General features: G+C 45.1%; 1 protein-coding gene across 2 annotated transcripts in view; it reads right to left on the bottom strand.

Annotated features, from left to right (window-relative positions):
• Positions 1–13,167, bottom strand: part of mid2 (midline 2) — a 171,782-nt gene extending 158,615 nt beyond the window's left edge. Inside the window, exon 1 of one of the 2 annotated variants that reach the window (XM_073486765.1) lies at positions 12,745–13,167. The gene's annotated coding sequence lies outside the window, so the exon portion shown is untranslated. The remainder of the gene's footprint in view (positions 1–12,744) is intronic. The other variant, XM_073486763.1, reaches the window with a different exon arrangement.
• Positions 13,168–15,973: the final 2,806 nt, after the last annotated feature.

Below are 15,973 nucleotides of genomic sequence, written 5' to 3'. Positions count from 1 at the left end.
CTCAGAGTATAAATTACCTTATTAACTGTTGATGTTTAATGCATTAATGCAAGGAGTCCAGTCTAAATTATTCCAAACTCCTGCTCTGTTCTGCTCAGTGGTCACGGTCACCTCTCCAAACCTGCACCTGCTGCAGAGTTTTGTGTTTTTGTCTGTATTTCAGGGTTTTCACTGACCGAGCCTTATTTGCTATGAAAATGCAGATGAAAGGTTTAGATATTAATTCAAATTGTACTGAGTACTCAATTATGAGTATTTCTTAACTAAGTAACTAAGTAAATTACAAATATATATATATATATATGTATATATATATATACACGCACATATATATATTTATATATACACATATATACATATATTTAAAAAAAAAAGGTTTCTACTGGATTATGGTGTTGCAAAATGGCATTTATTTTTAATGAAAAAAACATGTGTGACAGATAAACTGCTACTTTATTGAATATAATTAAGTGACATTTTATGATTTACACCTACCCGTGGGCATGTGTACTGTAACTATTTAGTTGTTTGGAGTTATGTTGTAATTTAGATATATATATATATATATGGTTCAACCTCTTTTGTTTTCATAATGCATTAATATACACTTCATAATATTTACATTACAACTAAATTTAATCTTAACTCAGCTCATATTTCAGCTGGAAATATGATTTTATGACATAGTATTATAAAAGCTGAGTCAGTGATACATACTCACATGTATACTATTCGATGTAAAAAATGTGAAAATATTTCTTATTGCAGTGTTTATAAACATTATCAGTGTAAACACACCCACAGGAAGACTGATAACTTGAGATTTTGTCACGAAAAGACTGCAAATTAATTTGGAACTGGTATGTTCTGCAATGATTAGTTGGTTTATCGATTAGTCAATCGACTGAAAATAATTTGGTGCCTATTTTGATAATTGATCAGTGGTTTAATTTCTTAAAGGAGAAATGTGATGACACCACCTTGGGCTCTAAGAAATATACCAAGTCAGAAGATAATCATTCAGCCCACCTATGTTCCAGTCCTGTGTTTTGTATATCCTGGTGTCAGGGACGGAGATTGTACTTTACACTATGAACTATAGGAAAATCTTTAATAGCTCACCATAATGCACTATAATGTTCTATAAAAGCAGTAGCACACTGTAGCACAAACCAACTGCAGTTCAGATCAGTGAACTGTACAAACTGGATAGCCAAGCTTTTTTTGTTTTTGCTGTCCCTCCTTGGAGGAGGGGACAGGATGTCTCAGTGTGTGTGTGTGTGTGTGGGTGGGTGTCTCTGTGTGTTTGTGGGTAAATGCATGCACATGTGCATGAAGGGCACGGAGGAGGCAGCGGTCTCCCGAATGAGGAATTTATTTGAAAAGAGCCTCCCATGACCTGGCTTGATCTCGACGGTTCATTCTTCGGTGGGGGTTGTGCGTGCATATGTGTTTGTGTGTGTGTGTATCTGTGTGCATGTGTGTGCATGCTCAGTGGTGGGGGATTTGCGGATCTTTCTAACGGCTGTCCCCCCCGAGGATAGGACTGCACTACAACCAATGGCTCATAGCGCTTGTGACAGAGTGAAGGTAGCCTCTGTATTTGTTGTAATGTAACCTCTGTATTGTTGTGTCTATAACCTCTGTAATTGTATTTTGATGTGTTCCAGTCAAGTAGGCGGTGCACAGCCTGTTTGACTGGACCGCCCATTAATGTAACTGTGTCTGTCTCAACAGGAACAGAGACCTGTAGTCAGGCCCTGAAGGAGGCCTGCACTGAGTAGCATATTGGAATCAGCTGGGTTGATTGTTAAATGGTGGGGCGGGGCTTCCACAGCTTATATAAGGCCCCAGTTCACAAGGAGCTCGCTCTTGCCAGGAGGGTGATGACCAGCCAGCTCTCCCCCTTTAAGTTTGTGTGTTTTTTTTTTCAGCCATTTTTCCCTTAGTTTGTATTTGGTTTTGCTCAGGCCTGGCCGCAATTAAAGTTTACTTTGTTTTGCACACCTGCCTCCTGCCTCTTCATGTCATCTGAAGGAGAGTTTACCTGACTTTCTCTTGAGCTACACTCCCACATGGTAACAAATGGTGGCAGTGGTGGGATGTGTGAAGTCTCCAGTGAGAAGTAGTCAGTAAAGCACCTGAGATGTCTGAACGAGGACGAGGGCGTGGCCGAGTTACCCGGAAAAACCCACTGGCAAAGTGGGGTGAGGAGCAAGTGGAGGAGAAGGCCATTGAGTTGGGAGAAGCGGAGGACACGGAACCGGGGCTGGCTGCTGGAGCCCAGGCATTGGAGGACTGGCAACAGGAGCAGGAGCCAGAAATGGAATATCCAGCAGTAAAGCAAAAGCTAAGTACTCCGCAGCCTTCACATGAGAGTATTGGTGTGGGACAACAATTCATGAATGAAATAAGAGAGTTCATGTACAGACAACAAAGAAATGAAAAACTGTTATTTGATGGACTGGAAGATTTAAAAGACATTGTTTATCGAAAACCCAGCCAAGACCGTGTGACTGATGACGCAGCTAATCCGCAGAATCCTTATGCCCTGCCTACTCCAGCGCAGCGCCGCCCGCTGCCCAGCCCCTGCATAGCGCCACCAGACCTCCACTCCTCCGGGCCAGACGTCGGTCCATCCGGGCCACAGCCTGGCCACCCGACAGTGCGGCCCATCGGCCGGTACGACGGGGCAAGGATCCCAACCTTCAGCGAGGGTGAGGATGTTGAAAGTTTTTTTATCCGCTTCGAGCGTATCGCCAGGACCTGGGGCTGGGGTCAAGAGGAGTGGGCAGCCCGGGTCGTCACCCTCCTCACCGGTAAAGCTTTGGAGGCCTATGCTGGCATGGACGAACAGCGGTCACACATCTATGAGGACATCAAAGCGGCTGTCCTTGCCAAATATAATGTTACAGAAGAGACCTATCGCCAACGATTCCGGTCAAGCATCGTACCAGTGGGAGAGACGGCGAGGGAGACCTACAACAGGTTGAAGGGACTCTACCGACGGTGGATGCGACCAGAGACCAAGACCACAGAGGAGATGGCCGAGACCTTGATCCTCGAGCAGTACCTGCGCGTTCTCCGCCCAGATGTTCGAACATGGGTAAAAGAACATCAGCCACAGACGGGGGAGGAGGCTGCAAGACTGGCCGAGAGGTACCTGGCGGCACACCGGGAACCACCTCGGCCCTACAAGGTGACTGTGGGGAGGGGTAAACCAGAGTGGTCAAAATATGATGAGGGTATAGCTAAGCAGGATGCAGGGGGTGGAGCAAGGCCCAATTTTAGTACCGGGGGGCTTATCTGCTTTAATTGCCAGCAACCAGGTCACAAGGCAGCCTTGTGTCCACTTAAAAAGCCTAAAGAGGCCAACATGTGCTATGTTCCTGAGCCCGAGCTTCAGCCCAGAGTGCAAACTTTTCAAGCTAAATCCCGATATACTACCTCAGTTCTTGTTAATGGGCAACCTGCTGAAGCACTGTTAGATACAGGTAGTTCCCAGACATTGGTGAAAGCTAAGTTTGTAGACAATTGGGCTTTGAACTCTGGGGACCTAGTGGGTTTGGGATGTGTACATGGGGATGAACGAATGTATCCTACTGCTAACGTGAATGTTGTGATCAAAGGTCAAGTGTATAGGATGAAGGTGGGTGTAGTGGGTCAACTGTCCCATGATGTTGTGTTGGGGGATGACTTACCGGTTCTGTCTAACCTTGTTCAGTCTGTTTCCGAGTCATGTGCTGTGGTTACTAGGTCTCAAGCCACAGGCTTGCAACCCCTTCCTAACCTCCATGCAGACCTTTTTGAAGGGGGTACAAAGGTTAAGAAGGGTAAAAAGCAGCGTCGTTGGGACAAGCATGTGGGGAAGGCCAGGGTGCAGGATCCAGTTCCAGTTTCTCCAGATCCAGAGACCACTTTGCTGGACCCACAGTGGCAAGTCCCTGACAACTTTAAGGAGCTGCAAAGATCAGATCCTTTGCTTCAACCTCTTTTTGCCAAGGTATGTGAGATAGATGGTGTACCGGTTAAACAAGCTACTCTTATTGGTGACAAATACATCCTCAAAGATAACCTCTTGTACATCGCAGACACGGAGATTCCCAGATTGGTTGTTCCTAAATCCTTCCATCAGCTAATTTTACATTTGGGACACCACATTCCATGGGCAGGACATCTGGGCCAACAGAAAAGCTATGATAGAATCAGTCAGAGGTTCTATTGGCCTAGACTCTATCAGGATGTTCAGGAGTACTGTAGAACATGTACAGAGTGTCAGCAAGTAGCACCAGTTCGCAAATCAGATCGAGGTCCTTTGCAACCCTTACCTATAATCGGCACACCATTCGAGCGCCTTGGTATGGATATCATCGGCCCTTTAGTGAAAAGCAGCTCGGGGCATCGATTTGCTCTGGTAATCTGTGATTATGCTACGAGGTATCCCGAAGTATATCCACTGCGCTCCATCCAGGTTAAGCATATAGTTCGGTGCCTGATCGATCTGATTTCCAGAGTTGGTGTTCCTACTGAAATAATTACAGACCAAGGTACTAATTTCATGTCCAAGCTTATGAAAACCTTGTACCAGCAGTTGGGCATCACAGGCATCAGAACTACACCATATCATCCACAAACTGATGGGTTGGTCGAGCGCTTTAATGGTACACTTAAAAGCATGCTAAGAAAGTTTGTGGATGAGACAGGGAGAGATTGGGATAGATGGATTCCTTTCCTCCTTTTTGCTTATAGAGAGGTTCCACAGGCCTCAACAGGGTTTTCTCCTTTTGAGTTGGTTTATGGCCGGCAGGTTAGGGGGCCCCTGGACGTACTCAGGGAGAGTTGGGTGGCGGGTGAGTCAGCCCAGTGCAGTATCGCCTCCTACATCCTCCAAATGCGGGACCAGCTGGAGAAGATGCGACATCTGGCCCAGGAGCACCTGCGGGAGGCACAAACCAAGCAGAAGGTGTGGTATGACATCCATGCTAGAGACAGAGAACTGAAACCAGGGCAGAAGGTGTTAGTACTGCTGCCTTCAGGCACCTGTAAGTTGCTTGCCAAATGGCAAGGGCCCTATGTTGTCACCAGAAAAGTTGGACCTGTAACATTTGAAATCTTGTGCCCAGATAAGAAGCGCCAGAAGCAGATCCTGCACGTTAACCTGCTGCGAGAGTTCAAGGAGAGAGACGTAACCTCAGCGGCAAAACCAGTGATGATGGTGCGTGTGGCAGAGGATGGAGATGAGGAACCGGACATGGAACCAGCTCGACCTCAAGGAGTGGCCGTGGAGTCACCTGAGCATCTGAGTAAGGAGCAACAAGCTCAGCTGACCCAGGTACAAGTGTCCTTCCCTTCGCTCTTCCAGGAGAGACCGGGTCACACAAAGGTCATCAGTCATGACGTTGTGTTGAAGGATTCAACACCAATCCGACAGAGACCTTACCGTGTTCCTGAGAGGATGGTGGAGCCACTGAAGAAGGAGGTCGCCACTATGTTAGAGATGGGGGTCATAGAGCCCTCAAGAAGTGAATGGTCCAGCCCTGTTCTTCTGGTTCCGAAAAAAGATGGAAGTCTTCGATTCTGCACCGACTTCCGTAAGTTAAACAGTGTTTCCTGTTTTGACTCTTATCCGATGCCCAGAATCGATGAACTGTTGGAAAGGTTAGGTAGAGCTAAATACATGACCACATTAGATCTATGCAAGGGGTACTGGCAGGTCCCACTTACCACTGCTTGTAGACCATACACAGCCTTCCGAACACCTACCGGCTTGTATCAGTATACAGTGATGCCATTTGGTCTGCACGGGGCACCTGCTACCTTTCAAAGACTCATGGACATTGTTTTAGCTGATTGTGGTCAGTATGCAGCCGCCTACCTAGATGATGTTATCATCTATAGCGAGTCTTGGCAGGAGCATTGCTGTCATCTTGAGCAGGTCCTCCGGAGACTTCAGGAAGCTGGATTAACCATCAACCAGAAGAAGTGCTCCTGGGCCCAGGAGGAGGTGACGTACCTGGGGTACTGCATCGGGCATGGAGAGATCAAGCCACTGGTGGAGAAGCTGGGGACGATCCGACGGATACCCAGACCGCAGACCAAAAGGCAAGTACGGTCTTTTCTTGGCCTAATAGGGTGGTACCGAAGATTTGTGCCCCATTTTGCCACCTTAGCTGCTCCACTAACTAATCTCACTCGGAAGACTAATTCTTCCCGTCTTCCATGGACTGAAGAATGTGAGGAGGCCTTTAACAAGTTAAAGGAACTGTTGTGTCGAGATCCTGTTTTGCAGAGCCCCGACTTCACCAAGAAGTTTCTTGTACAAGTGGACGCCTCTGATGTTGGCTTGGGTGCGGTCTTGGCCCAAGGAGAATCTGGAGAGGAGAGGCCCATCTTGTTTCTGAGCCGGAAGCTCTTCGACCGAGAAAGGAAGTACTCGACCATTGAGAAGGAGGGACTTGCCATCAAGTGGGCGGTGGACTCCCTGAGGTATTATCTTCTCGGACGAGAGTTCATCCTTCAAACAGACCATCGAGCCCTGAAGTGGATGCAGTCCATGCAGAGCCAAAACGCGAGAATACTGCGCTGGTGTCTGGCTCTTCAGCCATACCACTTTGTCCTTGAGTATTGTCCAGGTAGGCGTAACCTCATAGCCGACTACTTGTCACGTGTACCAGGTATGTACAACCCAGAGGGAGAGGAGGGAAGAAATGTGACAGAGTGAAGGTAGCCTCTGTATTTGTTGTAATGTAACCTCTGTATTGTTGTGTCTAAAACCTCTGTAATTGTATTTTGATGTGTTCCAGTCAAGTAGGCGGTGCACAGCCTGTTTGACTGGACCGCCCATTAATGTAACTGTGTCTGTCTCAACAGGAACAGAGACCTGTAGTCAGGCCCTGAAGGAGGCCTGCACTGAGTAGCATATTGGAATCAGCTGGGTTGATTGTTAAATGGTGGGGCGGGGCTTCCACAGCTTATATAAGGCCCCAGTTCACAAGGAGCTCGCTCTTGCCAGGAGGGTGATGACCAGCCAGCTCTCCCCCTTTAAGTTTGTGTGTTTTTTTTTTCAGCCATTTTTCCCTTAGTTTGTATTTGGTTTTGCTCAGGCCTGGCCGCAATTAAAGTTTACTTTGTTTTGCACACCTGCCTCCTGCCTCTTCATGTCATCTGAAGGAGAGTTTACCTGACTTTCTCTTGAGCTACACTCCCACATGGTAACAGCGCTAATCTGACTGACAGCTTGGTCCATCTTTCAGCCAAGAAGCAGCCCACCAGCAAGGTCCAAGTACCTGCTGAAGAATCTTATCTGCCATGAGATGACAGGGGGGAAGCTGCTCTCCCCGCACTGTTCCCAAGAAAATGCTGAAGATCCTGTCTCACCCTCCGCCTCTTTGTCTGACTGCTCGTTGTTTGTCAGCGCAACACTGTTAGACCTTCACTTTTCCGGACTCAGCTGGATGTGACAGTTTGACAGACTGTCACAGCAGCAAAGTAAAAGGCAGTGCGCTGACACTGTCACATTAGTCTTCTGCAGGCATTTTGAAAGGACACCTTTAAACTTTTGCCCTTGATGCTTCATTTTTGTGTTCAAACTATACATTCTGTACACACATTAAAATGCACTTTTTTGCATTATTTTAAAGGGAAAACAAAGCGATTCAAAGTCATGCTCATATAAATAATATACAAGTCGATATTGGTGAATTACACTTAAAACACATTTTACTTAAAAAGGTGCAATTTGTAAGAAAAGACCACCTGACTAATTCAAACTCAAAACAAATAGGGGGCAGCATATCACCAGGGTAACTGCTAACTGATGCTAGTTGCTGCTGTTAGCTCACTTAGCAGTCCAGCTAGCGGTTCAGCCTGGGAGCTCGGAGCACTAGCATGTTAAATTCAGTAGATATCTCTGCATAACAATACGATCATAAGATCAAAACTGTTATTTCTTCACATTCTGTTGACACTTTTAGTTAAAGGAGCTCTGTGCAACATCTTGTTGTGCACTTGTTGTGCTGGAAGCCGGCTGTTATTTTATGTTCGAGGACGTAGCTACTGTTGCTCTTTGTAAGCGGACCGGAGAGAGGCACTGAGACGAGGCACTCGAGAACATGCATTAAGTCACATCCTTTAGACTGCTGAGTCCTTCACAACTCCATTAAACAACTCAAACAAATGGTCCACAGCTTTTTATATGCAACTGACAGAGACGGCGAAGGTCTAGTTTTTCATGTAGCGTTACAATCTGAGCACGTTTCACCAATAAAAAACTTTACAGCTTGATCTGACTGAACACTCATCCACTGGAGGCTTCCTTGTCGATATTGGGACCAGGGTTGCCCCATATAGCATTCGAGGCCTGACAGGTGATGTAAGGAATGTCAGTCACTTAAAGAATGTCACATGTGCAGTATTTTCCCACCACACTCCTGTTACTGTATACACAACTATTAAGGCAAAAGTACAAGAAACTCCAGTCACGTCAGTAAAAACACCCCCATAAGCCATCTGCCATATTTCCTTCCTCCTTCAGGGGCAAACTGTGAGTCTATTTAGCTAAGATGCCCACTCATCAATCAGTGGGGCTGTTCCACACGACATCCAGCGCAGCTTGAACTAGAGGACCCTCATAATTGAATATTAAACCCCCGATGAGTGGCAAGGCAAACTACTGTGATGCCGAGTGGAGGCTGTGATGTGCCGGTACCACATACGTGCGTGTGGCGCCGTTCAGTGTGCTGTCAGTTGCATCATGCCTGCCCCGAGGTTGTACTGTCACACTGTCATAATTTCAATCTTTTGGATAAGAAATGTATCTACAGACAGACACCCACACTCACACAGGGGTCCACAGATGCAGGCAGGCATGGATGTACTTGGCAAGCACATATGCTGGCTTTAAATAAATGGTGGTAGCGAGAGAGGGCTGCAGAAATGAGCCTGTTGTTCAGTTAAGTCAAGAAATTGAATTTGGCTTTTGGTGTTTTTATTTTCGGTGCCTGTTTAATGCAGCATGCAGAAGGATAACGCGCAGGGGAAATCTGAAGACAGAAACACTAAAGATTAAGGAGCAACGCATGACTCCGCAAAGCAAATTGAATTGTGTTTATCGTAGGCATAAAAAAGCAAAATGGTGACAGGAGACACAAGGAGTTTTAAGAAGGAAATTTTATTTTTCTGCAGTCTTTCCTACATAATCTGATGTATGAAATGGATGCTGAGGCGGAACATGATGTGGGGAGGTACTCCCGCTTTGAGAAGTTCAAAGGAAGCTTTGCGTGCCGTAACAAATTTGGATTTTTCAAAAGTTAAAACACATTCAGCAGCCAGAGATGCACCCAGTGTTTCCTCAACAACTCGTCTGCCGCTTTTAAATTACCGTTAACTGCCAGTGCGTCATGTTTGCACTGCTACTGCACTATCATCATGTCCGTCATGAAAATGTGCAAGCAAATCAGACCTCAACATCCAAGTTTCACAACAAGGCATTTCTTTACAGAGGACGCTGGAGTTTTATCCTTCTCTCAACTTAAGGAAGCTGAAACAACATGCCAACCCACCCCCCCCCTGCTGTTTCAAGAGGCTCCCTGTGAAAGCCGAGAGGCCGACTCTGAGAGAAATGCCTCATTCAGACTCAAACTGGCATCAGCTGTTGACAGACAGCCCAGAGATAAAAACATCCCAGTGATGGGCATCCTTTCTGGCGAACTGATCTGTGAGAATAAAGACATTAAAATGTACAGAGTATATAAACTAAGAACACGGCCGATATCTTTTAAGGATTCATTTTGTTTTGACAGGCAGTCACAGCAAAACTGGGATTAAGACATTTCCTGTTTTCATCATAGAGGAAATGATCTCTACGAACTACTCATCAGTGTTAAAACCTAAAAGGAGGCAGCGGATTGAGTCATACAACGACGAATTCTAATCAAGAGTCCGCTAATTATGCATGGGTGTTAAATTGCACTATATGTGGGTCAGCTGCTACAGTTTAATATTGCATGGTGGCTTTGCTACATAGTGAGATTTACAGTTTGTGGCACATTAACTATGGTAAGATAAGAGAAGTTGCAGCATCAAGAGAGTATTTAGTTGGATTTGTTTTCAGTTGATGATTGTAAATGTAAGTCCTCAGTTCCTACTTAAAAACATTTGGTTCACCCGTGCACTTCAAGCTACAGACAGTCACCCAGGTTTTGCCACTGTACAGTAGGTGTTTACATCTATTTTTAAGTCATCACAGCTGCAACATCAAGACAGGATGCCAGCCCCTCTGTCACACCTATAATCATCCCAGCACGTCCCGTCTTTCCCTGAGAAGAAGCCACTGCTCCCTCGTCCTTATAATGTCTTCATAATTATCAGCTAAGGGTGCAACTGGGGAGTGAGGGAGAGAGAAAGAGAGAGAAAGAGGCAAGCATGGGTAGACTGCCAGAGCAGGCAGAACCCTGTAGATGCGTGATGAATGAGGGTGTCAGCTGAATTCACCCGACTAGCGGCGCTGTCTCCGAGAGGGTCGGGCCCCATGCGCTGAGACCTGTCTCATTAACCACAGTGATCATGCATTAACAAGAGAGCGAGAGACACACACACACACACAGAGAGAGAGAGAGAGAGAGAGAGAGAGAGAGTGGGAAAATAAATCATTTTCTATCAGATGAAAGAACCACCAGTTTTTGAAAGTATAATAGCCATCTCAGTCCATTTAATGTGGTCTCACTGCCGGTTAACATGAATTTGGCAGATTATCACACTTTTGAGCACGTCACGTGTTGACGCGTGTTTGATTGTGGGGTAATATTAGGATTAGAAAGTCATTATTGGATTTTAAGTAATTACTTTAAAGCTGCTACAAGGAACGTTTCTTTTGGTTGATTGTGGCGGCCCCTGTGGACAGAAGCGATATTGATCTGGCTAGCAGGTGCATTTGTTTTGGACATGAAACAAAGTAAACTTTGTTTTAGTGCCGTTCTTACACCTCGGTTACTTTTACTCCCAGATTTGATTTCAGGTTGCTCGGTAATAGTATTTTTGTTGAGCTAAGGTGCAATCAACCGAATATGAAAAAATAACTGTTTTGAAATTATGTAAAACACATCTATGTGTTGTGTTGCAGAGATATATACTGAAGTTAGCATGCTAACCAGCTAGCTCCTAGCCACTTTGTAGAGTCATAGTCTGTTAATAAATAACACCAACACTTCGATGCTCCAAGTTCCCAGTCCGGGCAGAGTCAGCTGACACGACCACTACCTGCGTGGTTAACTGAGCTTATTAGCATCAGCTACAGTTAGCAGCAGTGGCTATTTTGATGATATGCTGCCCCCTATTTGTCTGGAGGATAAATTTGACAAGTGGTCACTTCTCACATATTGCTCCTTTAAGTTATCAACATTACCTTGTAATGTTATGCCATACAGAAGTATCGGCTGTCGTACCACCAGACTACAGAGCTGTGAGACTCTTCGATTCATCCTCAGCACTCCACCATACAAATTAATTTACACTTTTGGAATCCAACCCATGTCAGACCAATAGCCAGATGATGTTGTTTGTTTATGTAGGTCATATAGAAGCATCGGTATTAAATTGTCACTGGTTCATAACCAGTTAAAAGTTCCTTGTTGCAGGTTTAAAGTAAATATTAACAGATGATTTGTTATCTGAGTGTCTAAATGCAAGTTTAGAGAAAGGGACAGGCAGGGGCCAGCACTTGCCAACACTGGCTCCCACTTTCTTTCTCCCCATTGTTTTGATACCCTGCATTATTGATGCGGAGCTGACATTTTACACTCCCCAGCCACGGTGCCTCCACTGTCACCTGCAGCACTGTCTCCACAATAACCGTACTGACACTGCTGTCAGAGCCTCAAAATGAAGTGACTTCCCCATGGGCACTGTGTGGGGATCCTATTGTGTTTCTAAGTGAGTTCATGGTGATGTGCGTCACTCTATTGTCTCCTTCAACACTACTATAGCATCTATTTTTCTAAATCATATACAGAGAGAAAAACAATATGCATTCATGACTTTGACAATGCCAATTGTCTCTGTGGTGACTGTTGTGGCTTTTTAAGTCCTCACGGATAAGGAAAACGCTTTGCACACACAGTATCTACTGTACTATTGCTCCTGCTGGCATCAGGGGCGTGGTTGAGAGTCAGCTCAGGTCAATCCCTACGATCCATATAGTACTACAACATAATGACGGAACTGATGGTTGCAGGAAACGTGAAAACACTTTCAGCAATCAGCCTCAGAAATCACCAAGTGCCGCTTCACATGCCATGAAAAGATCTCACTCAGCAACCCTTCTGGCATTCAGACAGCAGATAAGAGAGGAGCCGTCAGCCTCACACTTTCAGCACTCTTGAACGGCTCTGATCGTCCATTTATAGGCCCTTTTGAAATAAAGATAAATGCATAAATATTAAGTCAGTGATGTAATTCTGACGCACCAGACACCAGATCTGCGAGGGGCACCTTTGCACCCTCGCTGTTCCCAACATCACCAGATCAGTCACATAATCTTTGTTTGTCCATCATGCATGTTAAGAAAAAAAGCTTTTCATACACTCGTAAACAGCTGATACGGTTGATTACCTCCACGGTGCCTCACAGTGAAGCGCTCTGCACGGCGCGCAAACTAACAGTGTTTTTATTTAACCCGGGTGCACGCTGCTCTATTCCTTCAAATAGAAAAAAAAAAAAAAACAACCCCAGGGAAGAAGCTCAGCCTACCTCGGTCCGCCGTGACAGCTCCGTGTGTCGACTTGTAGCAGCGGTTGGCAACAACGTGACGCTCCTCGCAGTGAAGGATCACAGTTGGTAAGCGCAGAAGTTTTGACGACTCAGTGACTGAGGGATCACACACGCTGTGTCAGTGGCTGCTGACAGGTCTGTGTATCACACACACCGCCGTGGAGTGTGTACGACAACGCCCCAAAACAAAACTGATCTGCTTGATTCACCGCCGGATCATTAACGCGCGCTAAAGACGTTGCTGTCCAACTCGGCTGTGCGCAACGGTGCGCTCCCACTCTCTCCCGACGAGGTCCCCAATCTGAAGCGCTCCCCAAGGACACGTGACCAACCCACGGGGGACGGGAATAGCTCTCATTCCCCCATGGCAGCAGCTGGGATCGCTTACACCGCTGCTCCAGTGCCCGCGCAACAAACCCGAGCTGTGCGCACCCACACTCCTCCTCCTCCTCTTCCTCCACCTCCTCCACCCGCGCGCCCGTCCCCTGTGGCCTCAAGGTGTCGCTGCCATTAAGATGTGTGTATGAAAATACACCTGTGTCGAAATGAAATTGCTCAAATTGTTGGAAGTGAGGCAGTTTTAAAAAGTAGGAGACATCAATCCATGCTGATAAACCACATTTAAAGCGTTTTACATTCAAAGAGAATCACAGCAACTTTGATAAATAAAAACAATAATATAAAAAACAAATAACTAGCAGGGCAAAAACACGTTTTATTTTACATTTAGGGGATTTCGACACTTTTTGTCCAAAGCAGCTATCAGTAATTCATACACTGATGGCGGTGGCTGCTATGCAAGGTGCCGATCAGCACATCAGGAGCAGTTTTGGGGTTCAGTATCTTGCCCAAGGACACTTCGACATGCAGACCAGGGGAATCTAACCAGCGACCTTCCGATAACGAGACGCTGGCTCTACCCCTGAGCCACAGCCACCTCAGGTTGACTGTCTTAAGAGGCCTTGTCTCAAAACGCTCGTTGCCAGTGGCGGGCAAAAAAATTAAAAAAGGGCACCAGCTGTATAAGGCGGGGCACCAACACACAGAAAGCCGTAATACATTTATACTACATTTAATTTATACTAAACTTCTTCACGTTTTCTCCACTGGAAGGGCACCCGAGAACGCACTTTATCAAGTTTTATCTACGTATCTGAGAGGGCACTTCCAACATGAGGGCATGTTCACACAGTTAGACCAGTTTCTCCTTGTTGTCTCTCTTTTCTCACTGGTCTTGTTAGAAAGAATGAGATGCCGTGCACATCAGTGCATCAGATTTTACCAGCATTTGAATAATAATGTGACGACATTTGGCAACTGTCAAAAAATCTGATCAAACCACACCCACACAGTCCTGATAAAGCAGATTAACTATAATTGTTAGTGTTTCAATCGTGATAAATAACAGCCTACCTAAGGATGTTTCATCCAGACTTTAACTTTGATTGTTGTTTATTTAGCTTTCATTTTTGATGTTATAACTAAACCTAGAGGCTTAAAAACAATCAGTAAAAAATAACAGCTGGGTCGATAACTGGCCGGCACCCAACTTTCTGTGGCTGTGTGTTGGGCACCTCTGCCCATTTTTTAAAAATTCTTATAAAACTTTTATTGGCTTGTGAAATGCTGTTTACAATTATGTTTTTGAGTTTGTGCTGGCTCGAAATAATACAGCATTTCTTCCTTTTGCTTTTCAGTCAAATATTCTCTCTCCTGTTGGAAGCAGTTGGCAGTTTTGTTAGCTGGAGAAGAAACATTTGCAGCATGTGCTTTGGGGCAAAATGATCATCAAACACAGCACTTGCCAATGTGTAGCCTCATCTTTGGCCACTTTGCTGGTCCGTTTCTGGTAGAAAGATATCGGGAGATGTTATTTCCTCCTTTTCTGCTTGTGTTTTTCGTCAGTGACAGCAAAACATGAGTCAGCTAGAAACCCCCGTAGGTTAAACTGGGCTTTACTAGACACATTTGGGGCTGACTAACCCTCATAGACACACTGAAGGCCGGCAGACATACAGAGAAACTTGCTTTCCGAGCACCATGGTGGCTACAAACAGCCCGTAATACAACACTTAGGCTCACTTTTTAAAACAAGAGCCTGTTTTTTTTTTAGCATTTTAAGAACATTCTGATAATTGCTCTGTGGTCAATATTATAATGTCACTTATTCTTTGGCTCACTTGTAAAAATACAGTAGTAAACTCTTTTAAGTATATCTGTAAACAGGATGTGGCTGTAAATGAGCATGCATCCTCAGCTAACCCTGCACAAATACAGAACAAACACTGGCCTCTATTGTAGTTGGATCTGACACTAATTCTCCACATTCTGATCCCACAGTCGGCACTGAATCATTAAAAGCAGAATGTAAACTGCTGCAGCAGACAGTCAGAGAATACTGCATACCCAAACACCCCCTTCTTCCATTTGAGGCCTTTTGACAATGCAGGTGATTGTGAAAATGTACATTAACATCTCATTTGTCAGCACGCAAAAGTTGCTCGGTGCAGAATCCTGAGGCATTACACGTTCTTGAAAGATAAACACTCTTAAGTAGGGATGCAAAGTTTGGGTTTCTCAGTAAGCATGGCGTGTTTCCAGAGGAGCTGATGTGAACAAAATCCCTCCGCATCAAATAAATGCTGATTGGTTTAGAGCAAGAAAGGATACCAGTAGTGCTACAGTTGGGCTAACACCAAACAAAAAAAAACCTTCTAATCTTCTTTTTGTTATGATTGAAGGATGTAACAGGCTTTAGTCTGTGTTTAAAGGGTGATTTCACCGATTGCACGCATTTAAGTGTGTCCACAGGTCATATAAAGTAGTATAAGGCATTTTGTGGCTTCAGGGGAAACTGTGTGTAATCTAAAAAAATGCCTTGTGGGTAATGTAGGCACCAGGTTTCAAAAAGTCTGCTGTTGAACTCATTATGGATCAGAATCCATACAGCAGAACCAGAGATATCGGCTTTTTTATTCCACACATTCTTCTTCCTTTTCAAAAACCTGGTGCCTACATTACCCACAATGCAACACTGGCCGACATAACTTGGGGCAATTTATCAGCTTACATGCAGCTTCCTCTGGAGCCACAAAAGACTTGATACTTCTTTTTTCACATATGCAGTAGTACTCCCCAAGACCTGTAAACACACTTTGATGTGTAAAATTGACGGAGTTACCCTTTAACTGAAGGATATTTTGACCAT

This window comes from Pagrus major, chromosome 18 (genome assembly GCF_040436345.1).
Source record: "Pagrus major chromosome 18, Pma_NU_1.0".
NCBI classification, from domain to species: domain Eukaryota; kingdom Metazoa; phylum Chordata; class Actinopteri; order Spariformes; family Sparidae; genus Pagrus; species Pagrus major.
This window is presented reverse-complemented; position numbering and strand designations above follow the sequence as displayed.